Source organism: Protopterus annectens, chromosome 4.part0 (genome assembly GCF_019279795.1).
Source record: "Protopterus annectens isolate FY-2018-M chromosome 4.part0, PAN1.0, whole genome shotgun sequence".
Classification (NCBI taxonomy): Eukaryota; Metazoa; Chordata; order Ceratodontiformes; family Protopteridae; genus Protopterus; species Protopterus annectens.
Genome location: NC_056733.1, coordinates 713,651,897 through 713,665,343, shown reverse-complemented (window position 1 = coordinate 713,665,343; position 13,447 = coordinate 713,651,897). Strand labels below are relative to the sequence as shown.

General features: G+C 37.4%; 4 non-coding genes across 4 annotated transcripts; all 4 read right to left on the bottom strand.

Annotated features, from left to right (window-relative positions):
* Positions 1 to 7,916: 7,916 nt before the first annotated feature.
* On the bottom strand, positions 7,917 to 8,029 carry TRNAL-CAA. Its single transcript has 2 exons — positions 7,992 to 8,029; positions 7,917 to 7,962 (listed from the first exon to the last, which is right to left on the bottom strand). It is a non-coding gene; the product is annotated as a tRNA-Leu (tRNA).
* A 1,435-nt stretch (positions 8,030 to 9,464) lies between these two features.
* Positions 9,465 to 9,577, bottom strand: TRNAL-CAA. Its single transcript has 2 exons — positions 9,540 to 9,577; positions 9,465 to 9,510 (listed from the first exon to the last, which is right to left on the bottom strand). It is a non-coding gene; the product is annotated as a tRNA-Leu (tRNA).
* Positions 9,578 to 11,010: 1,433 nt separating this feature from the next.
* On the bottom strand, positions 11,011 to 11,123 carry TRNAL-CAA. The gene is made up of 2 exons: positions 11,086 to 11,123; positions 11,011 to 11,056 (listed from the first exon to the last, which is right to left on the bottom strand). It is a non-coding gene; the product is annotated as a tRNA-Leu (tRNA).
* Positions 11,124 to 12,562: 1,439 nt separating this feature from the next.
* TRNAL-CAA lies at positions 12,563 to 12,675 on the bottom strand. Its single transcript has 2 exons — positions 12,638 to 12,675; positions 12,563 to 12,608 (listed from the first exon to the last, which is right to left on the bottom strand). It is a non-coding gene; the product is annotated as a tRNA-Leu (tRNA).
* Positions 12,676 to 13,447: the final 772 nt, after the last annotated feature.

The window sequence follows — 13,447 nt, the reverse complement described above, 5'->3', positions numbered from 1 at the left end:
AGTAGAGGGATAGGGCTTTTAGCCTATCTGTGTATGGTAGATGTTTGAGGCCCTGGATTCTCCTACCTCTGTGGTCTCTCCAGCTGCTGCATGTGCTTTGCGAGGTACATGCTGAAAGGAGCACTGTACTCAATAATGAGCCTTGTAAGGGAAGAATACAGGGATGTTATGACCTCCTTGTCCCTGGATGAGATGCTCTTACTTATGAGGTGGGCCATGTAGAAGGCTTTCCATACAATGGAAGCAACATGGCGGTCAAAAGTTAGGTTGCTATCGACCTGGGTGCCCAAATCCCTCATGACTGATTGAGTGCTTAGGACATTGTTATTAATGTGATAATTTGTGGGGACGTCACTCTCCTCAAAGGGGATAATGATGCATTTTTTGGTATTCAGCTTGAGGCCATGTTTCTGGCACCAGTCATTTCTCTGAGTGAGACTCTCTTGGAGGATGTCCACATCACTAGGGGAATTGATGACAGCACCCAGCTTGCACTCATCTGCAAACTTGGTCAGCCATAGCCCACTGGTTTTGGCTTGCACCTCAGAAAAGTATATCCCAAATAACAGAGGCCCCAAGACCAAACTCTGGGATACGCTGTTTGTTACAGGTCTACTGCTTGAGGTGGCTTCCCCTATTTTGACTGTGTGGGTTCTATCAGTGAGCCAGTTTGCTACGCATCTGATAACATATGGATTGATGATTAGTTTAGAGAGTTTATCTATTATGCCCGAGTGGGGAATAGTGTCAAAGAACTTGGCTAGGTCAAGGTAAGTGGTGTGCACCGTCTTCCCTCATCCATGGCTTTTGTGACTGTCTCAAAGAAGTCGACCAAATTTAGCAAGCATAATCTCCCCTTGACAAAGCCAAACTGTGTCAGATCAAGTGTCTGAAGGTTGCCAATGTCCTTGTCAATGAGGTCCATGATAATCCATTCCATGGCTTGCAGATCAGGCTATTTAGGCTGATGGGTCTATAATTTCCTGGATTAGTGGATGCTCCACCTTTGTGGAAATGGATAACAGTTGCTGTCCTCCACTCAGCTGGGATGAAGCCAGTACAAAGGCTTTGGTTGAATAGGGTGCCTAATGGTGCTGCAAGTTCCTGCCTGAGTTCACGTAGGATGCAGCCTGGGATGTTATCGGGTCCCATGGAGGCTGTATTTTTTGCCTTTGAGAGAGCAGTGATGACCTATTCCCTAGATATAAGGGGAAGGGGCAGGTACTGGGGATGTCCTGATTTACTGATGGGGGGCAGAAGGGTAAAGTTTTTGCTGAATTTGTCAGCCAACGAGTTTGCTATATCAACGGCATTTGTATATGTGGTGTCCTTGACCACCAGTTCTGGAAAGATCTGGGTGCTTCCTTTGAGGTTGCAGACATATGTGAAGAAGGCCTTATGATGTGGCTAATTTGGACTTGAAGTTTGCTTTAGAGGATTTCACTAGTGCTCTTATTTGCTTGTTCAGGCTAAGGAGACATTGCTTCCAATTGGGCACCTGCTCCTTCTTGGTCTTGGACAGCAATTTTTTTTTCTTTTGTTTTAGAGTTTATTGCAGATGTCCAGCAGACAGGTTTACTCTTCCTTGCACAGAATGATTTAGTCCTGTTGCCTATGATTCCATACATATATATAAATGCTCATATAGTGCTTTGGTGTAGTTTTGGATATTGGTGCCAATTCCTACAGAGGGGGGGGGGGGCTGTGAAGCTGTTTATACCATCCCTTAGGAGGTTGTAATATGCTTTGGGGAAGTCTTTATGTCTGATCCTAGCTGGGGGGGGGGGGGTTGGGGGAGATGGTGACTTCAAAAGTGACTGCTTTGTGAGCTTACCGGGGAGGATAATACTATAGGGATGCTGCAGTGGTTACACATGTTGGTTAATACCAAGTCCAAGATATTATCACCCCTTGTGGGGGTATCAACTAGCTGTTCTGAGTAGTTCTTCCAGTCTATGTTTGGGAAGTTAAAGTGACCCAAGATCAGGGTAAAGGGTTGAATCTTGATAGATTTGAACAGGTCCAAAAAGGTGGATTGGGCATCTTGAGTCAGATTTGGGGGCCAGCAGCTAGCTATGATTTGAATAGGGGTCTTGTCAATGGTTAACTGCATCTGGAGTGTCTCCTGTGCATCATACTGTTTGACCAGCCTGGAGGTGTGTATATGTTTAATGTGTACTGAAGCTCCATCTCCTTTGGCTTTACTGCCCGCAGTTTGGGGTCTGAATGTATGATAGGATGAGTAACCAGCTAAGGCTGGGATGCTATCCGCAGCTTTGAAACAGATTTCTGTGACTGCACAGATGTCAACATTTTCCAGGGTTAGGAATGTTTGCAATGAGTGCAGTTTCATGTTTAGACTCCTAGCATTTAGCAGCATGACCTTTAATTTGTGTTTTGTTGAAAGTTTTATGTTGGTAGTTTTAACCTCATCACTTTTCTTTAAAAAGGTACTATAGGGGAGGCAAGATTCTTTGCCAGAAGCCTGAAGCCTTGGTGAGACAGATGCAGGCCATCTCTGGCAAAGCATTGTGGTCTGTCGATCATATCTTTCCAGGCTGTCAGGTACTGGATCCCCCTGGAATGGCACCAGAAACTAAGATGATTCTTAAAGTCAGTCATTTTCTGTTTGTATTGAGGCATCATTTTGTGTGACAGCAGAATGCTGCTTAAGGATAGGGACATACCTGCTTGGGACACATAATCAGTGAGCTCAATCATGTCTCTCTTCATATAGTCTAGAGAGGTACATCTCAAGTTATTCACACCAACATGGACTATGACAAAATCATATCAGTACCTGTTATTGAGAAACATGAGTGTGTGTGTGATATAGTGGATTATGGCACCTGACAGACAACTAACTGTGACTTTCTCCTTATCCATCTTGGTGAGAGGCACATCTGTGTGTCTCACAATGGCGTCTCCTATGACTAATATGTTGGGTTTATGGTGAACCCTTAGTGGTTGTGAATCACAGGTGTGTGGACTATGTGTGGTATATGGTGTGGGGGGCTGTGGAGATCACGTGTGTTTTTGCCTCAGAGGTCTCCTTTGCTTGGGTATGTTTATGTGGAGGACCTCCACATATGTAGGTGTATGTTGTGTAGGTGTGGGTGGTGTTGGAGGTATAGTGATTGTGTTGACAACCTTTTCAGTGCCAGATATACTAGCTTGAGGGGGAGAGAGCTTGGACTCTAGGTTGCTAATGTAATTGCATCTCTCACAAATTGTGCTCTGAGGTGGTAGTGGTAGATGGTTGTCCATGTACATTAGGCAGTTGCTACACTGTCACAGGATGCCCATATTAACCAGACTGGCAGGAGAAACTGCAGGAAATTGTTCATCCATATTTGTCAGAATCTGAGGGAGAAAGGCCAAGGAGAGCTAAGGGGTGGACCTAAAGCACCAGTGCTTAAACAAAAATTAAGAGCTTAGAATAACACTTAAGAATAATGCTTAACAATTTAGACAATAAACAATCAGTAATAAATGCAACAGAAAAAAAAGATCCAGTTGAACACTTTAGAGAACCAGCAAGTAGCAGGGAAAAGCAAAGCAAGATGAAGTAACAAAGTAGTAGGAAGAAACACAAATTAGAAAAATATAAGCAACTGAATAAAGTGTATTTTTTATATAAAGTAAGAAGGGAGACAGCATGAACAGAAGATCATTCAAGGTTAAGGGACTAAGGGGGTTTGGTCTTTCCAAATGATCTCTGTATTAGGTAGAATGAGCTAAACAGATGGGACTGGGAGGAGCGTCCCAGATCAAATTTACAGTAGGGGCGGGCAACTGCAAGAGCCACCAACTTTAAGAACATAGCTAACATAAGATTGTGTGAGAAAAAAAGTTTCAGCACAGATCAGAAAACAATGCCAGCAAATATATAAATAATTCAGTCAAGCAAAAATAAAAACGGTGTACAACTCTGAACAAAGTGCCAAAAAATATACTTATCAGCTCTATATTTCTATATTGTTTGAGAAGCACTCTCAGTCAGAAAGAAGGAGTTTCTAGGAGTGATATGCAGGAATTTACAACATGGAAATATTTTATATTAGCAAGCCTTGAGACAATTAGATAGAACAAAAGCTGTTAGACCAGTTTTACCAACTTTAAGAACACAAAAGCAATAAAGTGGGAGAAAAAAATTTCAGCACAGCTCAGAAAACAGTGCCAGCAATTATATAAATAATTAAATCAAGCAAAAATAAAGACAGTGCAGAAATCTGAACAAAGTGCCCAAGCTATTCCAAAAATAGAATGCATCACATATATGACCATTAATGACTTATGAACAGAAATAGCTACTTCTGTACTCACCCACTGCCCAATACTTGGCATTGAGTAGCAGAGCCTGCTAGTTATTGTCCTATGGCAAAGATACTGTAAGTTTTTAATTAATCTTTTTTTCTTTCTACAATATTGAAATTTCCAAATCCTCCTTAAAACTTGTTTAACTAGAATATGACCAAAATAGTACTTCCAAATCTCCAATACACTTCTGTCAAGCCTCTGTCAATGGGAACCTACACTCAAAAAAAATTGTAACCTTTGCTAAGTATATAAATATTTATGCAGATATTTCAATACAAATATTCTAAGACATTATGACTGTGTCATATCTAGATAATAAGCATTTCATCATTTTCACATTCTTATATATTTCAGCTTTAATTAATGTACTCATCCTCAATAAGTCTCCCAAAATTTCCTGATTCAAATCATTCAGTCAGCAAGGTGTACACAAACACGGAACAATTCAATCTAAAACTACATCCAAAATATTTATAGAAAAATGAATTTAACAGTTACAGCTAAAAGAACAATTTATTAAAAAATGGAAGTATGTTGATGATCAAAGGTGCTTCTTCAGACTGAAGAAGTGTTTTTGAGCATGAAAGCACTTACATTTTGTTAATAATTTATCCCTTTTTAGCTGTGACTGTTACATTCATTTTTTATGTAGTTCAAATCATTCAGTGCTTTACCTGTCCTCCTAACTATTCCTTTTATCAGTGAGACGTCACCCACCCTTTGCTTGCAATAAGAAAGACACAACCTTGGGGAGGTGCTCATTACCTCCATCAAAGTAATATACCTTCTTGTAACAAGCAAACCTTTATATTCCTGTTGAAAACATTTTGTAAACCATACTTTTTTTTCTTGGCTTCCAAGTACACCATTTGTCATAGACCCTTACTGTTCTAATAAATCAGTCTTGCTGGGATTTGCTAACACCTACACTAAGTGCACATTAAGTGCACAGCATTCCAAATGGACAACACAAGCATAACTCACACCTTCTTCCTTCTAATTTTAGTTTTCCTGCTTATTTTCTTGCAGTTTTAAATTCTGAGGTGGATTCATAAAGGTTATCACAAAGTGCACACTACAGGTTGTTGTTGTGTCTTTCGGCTTATCCTGGTTAGGGGTCGCCATAGCGGAACTCCGGTCCGCTAATGTTTGGTAGTGGATGTTTATGTGCCGAGTTACCAGCCCTGATGCACAACCTTCAACAAAGGCATGCTCATTCACGCATATCTCCACGCAGAAGACGATCTAGCTGAGAATCAAACAGGACAACGTCTTGCTGTGAGGTGACAACACTACCGCAGCAAAATCTTTCTGAGTTGCTAGAAAGTAGAAAAAATGCGGTTGGGATGTTCTTGAATACAGATTGTGTACACTTAGTATACACTTAGTGTAGGTGTTATTGAATCTGTCCCGCTGTTTTTTATCCTTCCAATATCTTAAGCCCAGATATGGGACACCCAGTTCACTATCCCCAGTATGCAATAACAGGGCTAATCCAAAGATTATCTCCTTCATTGATACAATAATTAGAATTACCATAGCTTGTTTTATGTCATAAGAATCTTATAAGGTAACCATTTGAAATGTCGGAACTTGCCAGAGTAAATACTAGAACATGGTGCAATTACTAAAACGATTAAATAAACAAATAAGCAATAAACATATAAAGAAGGTTTGACTAGTAAAGCAATGTTCAAAGGTTAATAAATAAGCATAAGAACCTCAGTCCCAATATTACTGCTGTGCAGTGGTTTATTGGACAGACAAAAGGCAGTGAAATCAATATAATCCAGATCAAGGATGTAGAGGTTGCATTACCCATTGTGCACTAGGCTCTAGCATTGCTTACCCAGTAGGATTTACACTGCATATTGGTGTCTTGTGCAGCTGTGGTGACCCCTAACCGGGAAAAGCCGAAAGAACGGCGGACATCTTAGTATATATCTGTGGAATCAGGTCATTTGGTTGCTTGTGGAAGGAGTACTAGGAAAAGTGTTCAGAGCAAATATCAGCTAACTGGTAAGAAATGCTTTAAATGACTGCAGACTTACTTGTGTGGGTTGGTTCCTAGAGATGGGCTTCTGGGCGGGAGGCCGGAAGTAAGGAGATTGGATGGGTAATAGGAAATTCACCCTGGGGATCACTTCTGTGGTTCTGCTTGACAGGGGCACAGGAAAATAATTTTCTTGGGTGGCGAAAGCCAGGGTACATTTTTGGCTAGGCTTGTATAGGCCCTAGGGCCAATAGCCTAGTACCTACCTACTTCAAAAACAAAAACAAACATTGGTGTCTTGTGCAGCAACATTCACAACACAGCAAATCACTGTTTTCTTAAAGTATGTCAGGCACTGTCCCTGCACATGCTGGTCAGTCAAAACCCAGCCTATTCCCACACAAAATCTAAAAGATGGCCAGTCAAAATTGGGCACTGCCAGCATTCAGTGGAACCCAAGAGCAGGTGGCTTCCATGGAAAGGCATCTTCTGTCATCAAAGGCAGATACACTGAAGGCCCACTTCTAGGAAGCCACTGAAGTCTTGTAGTACATTAAATCAGCCATAACCCAGATGGAAAATGTCTCCGTAGGATTCATTTTAAAGGGTAGGGTATTGTCATCAATCAGTGCAGCAGCCTTATTATCCCTATGTTAGCAGGATAAAGCATGATTTACCTGGCCTGCCACCTGTACTTGTACATAAATATGACATAAAATTTAAATATAAAATGCAAAAAAACCTGCATTTATACCAACTGGCCTTATGTAAGATCATTTCTGGCTGTTTACATTACTTCTTTTTACTGCAGATTTATGGCATATTATACACATCATACATTCATTTTGTATGGATTTGATTGCAGAAAGAGGCATATTGTCACCTATATTATCTATGTTCACTAATAATCATTTTATTTGCCATTGTATCTTTCTATATAGCATTAAAATGTGTTACGTCAATAAATTGTACACAATATATAGTTTTATTTTATTATGCATATGTATTGTCATTAATCTGTATTACCTGTTATAAACTATGGCATTGTATTAGCTTTCATATCATTCTGATTCTGTATTTATTAATGTAAGTAACTATCATCTTGTTAGCACAATAAATCCTGTGTGGTCTGAGTGTGAAGGTTGAGAAGAGTGACTGTAACTAACTCAATTATTAACAAGGATATATAAATAAAATTAAAGTAACTATAGAATAAAATGTAAATATTGGGACTGACAATGAAGTTGAAAATATTTACAAGAAAAGTATAACAAACTATGGAGCCGCGTTTCATACTTTGCCAGTGAAACTTGTTGTGAACACTTGAACAGACAAATTTTATGCTACAAGTACTATATTTCATGAGCAATTCAATACATGTTTTAAAAAGAAATAAACATAATTTGACAGGTAAAATGGGACATGTTTAATTATAGGTATGAATGCAAGTTAATTTATATTTATGAACACAGCAGTCTGGTAATCATCATAAGAAATAAAATAATGCTTCAACCAGAAGTAATAAATGTAATTTGGCAACAGCTATTATATGGAAAGTTCAATTGTAATTGTAAATCTGGTGCAATTTGGCAATAAAAAATACTGTCAGAAGTGGGATTTGAACCCACGCCTCCATTCGGAGACCAGAATACCCATTTTAGTGGAAGGAATTTTACTCCTTGAGTCTGGCGCCTTAGACCACTCGGCCATCCTGACAGCTGTCTGAAATTGATTCTGCCACAGTACATGTCTGTACTATACGGAACACAATACAGGAAAAATACTAACAAAAAGTGTTACACAAGGAAATACAGTCTTTTTAAAAGGGTGTTGCTCAGAAGTGTATAAGGCAAGTATTAAAAGTAGTTCAGCCATTTCTCTTGCTTCTGGTAACTGCATATTATTGACTTTACTTTTACATTTCTCTCTTTCCCTTCAAAGCAGTAAGAACATAGACAAAACAAGTTGCTGTTGAAGCATGTAGCCTCTTAAATACATACTGTCACCACTGTGATTCAAGGGGTTGTTTCTATGCAGTTATGTCTGCATGAACACTCTCTCTCCCATTACAAATTGGAAGATCTGGTTTCATCCAGCCCTATATTCAAATGAGCTAGAAAGGGCAAAAGTTCCCCTGAGTGTGCCTCTGGAAAAAAAAAAACAGTTATCTCAGAGACGTGTTTTTTTGTTTGTTTTGTTCAGTGCAGAAATGGGATGTCATTAACTTTGATTCCTGTTAGCATTAAAAGTACTGCTGAAATGTCCCCTTCAGTTAATATATGTGCTGTCTAAAGTATGCATTCAGAGGAACTGTGGGAATCAGAAGTTTTTGTCACGCAGACTATAGAAAGCTGTTATAAACATAGTTATTCAGTGATTATTTTATTCATTCTAATCATACTTCTAAGCCTTTCTGGAATAAATCAGGTGAAAAATAGGCAAATGTGAGATACATGATTACATCTGATATAAAGAACAAAAAGCAGAGAAAGTATATGGACTGCATGGAATCATTTTTAGTGGCTTTATGTTTTTAATGTTTTTGACCTGTATAGAATATGACTTTTGTATTGTTGAGCTTAGTGTTGTTTTAGAATCTAAACGGAGAAATTTGCTCTATAAGGTGTAGGATTTGACAGTAACTATCATCTTGTTAGCACAATAAATCCTGTGTGGTCTGAGTGTGAAGGTTGAGAAGAGTGACTGTAACTAACTCAATTATTAACAAGCATATATAAATAAAATTAAAGTAACTATAGAATAAAATGTAAATATTGGGACTGACAATGAAGTTGAAAATATTTACAAGAAAAGTATAACAAACTATGGAGCCGCGTTTCATACTTTGCCAGTGAAACTTGTCGTGAACACTTGAACAGACAAATTTTATGCTACAAGTACTATATTTCATGAGCAATTCAATACATGTTTTAAAAAGAAATAAACATAATTTGACAGGTAAAATGGGACATGTTTAATTATAGGTATGAATACAAGTTAATTTATATTTATGAACACAGCAGTCTGGTAATCATCATAAGAAATAAAATAATGCTTCAACCAGAAGTAATAAATGTAATTTGGCAACAGCTATTATATGGAAAGTTCAATTGTAATTGTAAATCTGGTGCAATTTGGCAATAAAAAATACTGTCAGAAGTGGGATTTGAACCCACGCCTCCATTCGGAGACCAGAATACCCATTTTAGTGGAAGGAATTTTACTCCTTGAGTCTGGCGCCTTAGACCACTCGGCCATCCTGACAGCTGTCTGAAATTGATTCTGCCACAGTACATGTCTGTACTATACGGAACACAATACAGGAAAAATACTAACAAAAAGTGTTACACAAGGAAATACAGTCTTTTAAAAGGGTGTTGCTCAGAAGTGTATAAGGCAAGTATTAAAAGTAGTTCAGCCATTTCTCTTGCTTCTGGTAACTGCATATTATTGACTTTACTTTTACATTTCTCTCTTTCCCTTCAAAGCAGTAAGAACATAGACAAAACAAGTTGCTGTTGAAGCATGTAGCCTCTTAAATACATACTGTCACCACTGTGATTCAAGGGGTTGTTTCTATGCAGTTATGTCTGCATGAACACTCTCTCTCCCATTACAAATTGGAAGATCTGGTTTCATCCAGCCCTATATTCAAATGAGCTAGAAAGGGCAAAAGTTCCCCTGAGTGTGCCTCTGGAAAAAAAAAAACAGTTATCTCAGAGACGTGTTTTTTTGTTTGTTTTGTTCAGTGCAGAAATGGGATGTCATTAACTTTGATTCCTGTTAGCATTAAAAGTACTGCTGAAATGTCCCCTTCAGTTAATATATGTGCTGTCTAAAGTATGCATTCAGAGGAACTGTGGGAATCAGAAGTTTTTGTCACGCAGACTATAGAAAGCTGTTATAAACATAGTTATTCAGTGATTATTTTATTCATTCTAATCATACTTCTAAGCCTTTCTGGAATAAATCAGGTGAAAAATAGGCAAATGTGAGATACATGATTACATCTGATATAAAGAACAAAAAGCAGAGAAAGTATATGGACTGCATGGAATCATTTTTAGTGGCTTTATGTTTTAATGTTTTTGACCTGTATAGAATATGACTTTTGTATTGTTGAGCTTAGTGTTGTTTTAGAATCTAAACGGAGAAATTTGCTCTATAAGGTGTAGGATTTGACAGTAACTATCATCTTGTTAGCACAATAAATCCTGTGTGGTCTGAGTGTGAAGGTTGAGAAGAGTGACTGTAACTAACTCAATTATTAACAAGCATATATAAATAAAATTAAAGTAACTATAGAATAAAATGTAAATATTGGGACTGACAATGAAGTTGAAAATATTTACAAGAAAAGTATAACAAACTATGGAGCCGCGTTTCATACTTTGCCAGTGAAACTTGTCGTGAACACTTGAACAGACAAATTTTATGCTACAAGTACTATATTTCATGAGCAATTCAATACATGTTTTAAAAAGAAATAAACATAATTTGACAGGTAAAATGGGACATGTTTAATTATAGGTATGAATACAAGTTAATTTATATTTATGAACACAGCAGTCTGGTAATCATCATAAGAAATAAAATAATGCTTCAACCAGAAGTAATAAATGTAATTTGGCAACAGCTATTATATGGAAAGTTCAATTGTAATTGTAAATCTGGTGCAATTTGGCAATAAAAAATACTGTCAGAAGTGGGATTTGAACCCACGCCTCCATTCGGAGACCAGAATACCCATCTTAGTGGAAGGAATTTTACTCCTTGAGTCTGGCGCCTTAGACCACTCGGCCATCCTGACAGCTGTCTGAAATTGATTCTGCCACAGTACATGTCTGTACTATACGGAACACAATACAGGAAAAATACTAACAAAAAGTGTTACACAAGGAAATACAGTCTTTTTAAAAGGGTGTTGCTCAGAAGTGTATAAGGCAAGTATTAAAAGTAGTTCAGCCATTTCTCTTGCTTCTGGTAACTGCATATTATTGACTTTACTTTTACATTTCTCTCTTTCCCTTCAAAGCAGTAAGAACATAGACAAAACAAGTTGCTGTTGAAGCATGTAGCCTCTTAAATACATACTGTCACCACTGTGATTCAAGGGGTTGTTTCTATGCAGTTATGTCTGCATGAACACTCTCTCTCCCATTACAAATTGGAAGATCTGGTTTCATCCAGCCCTATATTCAAATGAGCTAGAAAGGGCAAAAGTTCCCCTGAGTGTGCCTCTGGAAAAAAAAAAACAGTTATCTCAGAGACGTGTTTTTTTGTTTGTTTGTTTTGTTCAGTGCAGAAATGGGATGTCATTAACTTTGATTCCTGTTAGCATTAAAAGTACTGCTGAAATGTCCCCTTCAGTTAATATATGTGCTGTCTAAAGTATGCATTCAGAGGAACTGTGGGAATCAGAAGTTTTTGTCACGCAGACTATAGAAAGCTGTTATAAACATAGTTATTCAGTGATTATTTTATTCATTCTAATCATACTTCTAAGCCTTTCTGGAATAAATCAGGTGAAAAATAGGCAAATGTGAGATACATGATTACATCTGATATAAAGAACAAAAAGCAGAGAAAGTATATGGACTGCATGGAATCATTTTTAGTGGCTTTATGTTTTTAATGTTTTTGACCTGTATAGAATATGACTTTTGTATTGTTGAGCTTAGTGTTGTTTTAGAATCTAAACGGAGAAATTTGCTCTATAAGGTGTAGGATTTGACAGTAACTATCATCTTGTTAGCACAATAAATCCTGTGTGGTCTGAGTGTGAAGGTTGAGAAGAGTGACTGTAACTAACTCAATTATTAACAAGCATATATAAATAAAATTAAAGTAACTATAGAATAAAATGTAAATATTGGGACTGACAATGAAGTTGAAAATATTTACAAGAAAAGTATAACAAACTATGGAGCCGCGTTTCATACTTTGCCAGTGAAACTTGTCGTGAACACTTGAACAGACAAATTTTATGCTACAAGTACTATATTTCATGAGCAATTCAATACATGTTTTAAAAAGAAATAAACATAATTTGACAGGTAAAATGGGACATGTTTAATTATAGGTATGAATACAAGTTAATTTATATTTATGAACACAGCAGTCTGGTAATCATCATAAGAAATAAAATAATGCTTCAACCAGAAGTAATAAATGTAATTTGGCAACAGCTATTATATGGAAAGTTCAATTGTAATTGTAAATCTGGTGCAATTTGGCAATAAAAAATACTGTCAGAAGTGGGATTTGAACCCACGCCTCCATTCGGAGACCAGAATACCCATTTTAGTGGAAGGAATTTTACTCCTTGAGTCTGGCGCCTTAGACCACTCGGCCATCCTGACAGCTGTCTGAAATTGATTCTGCCACAGTACATGTCTGTACTATACGGAACACAATACAGGAAAAATACTAACAAAAAGTGTTACACAAGGAAATACAGTCTTTTTAAAAGGGTGTTGCTCAGAAGTGTATAAGGCAAGTATTAAAAGTAGTTCAGCCATTTCTCTTGCTTCTGGTAACTGCATATTATTGACTTTACTTTTACATTTCTCTCTTTCCCTTCAAAGCAGTAAGAACATAGACAAAACAAGTTGCTGTTGAAGCATGTAGCCTCTTAAATACATAGTCACCACTGTGATTCAAGGGGCTGTTTCTATGCAGTTATGTCTGCATGAACACTCTCTCTCCCATTACAAACTGGAAGATCTGGTTTCATCCAGCCCTATATTCAAATGAGCTAGAAAGGGCAAAAGTTCCCCTGAGTGTGCCTCTGAAAAAAAAAAAACAGTTATCTCAGAGACGTGTTTTTTTTTTTTTGTTTTGTTTAGTGCAGAAATGGGATGTCATTAACTTTGATTCCTGTTAGCATTAAAAGTACTGCTGAAATGTCCCCTTCAGTTAATATATGTGTTGTCTAAAGTATGCATTCAGAGGAACTGTGGGAATTAGAAGTTTTTGTCACGCAGACTATAGAAAGCTGTTATAAACATAGTTATTCAGTGATTATTTTATTCATTCTAATCATACTTCTAAGTCTTTCTGGAATAAATCAGGTGAAAAATAGGCAAATGTGAGATACATGATTACATCTGATATAAAGAACAAAAAGCAGAG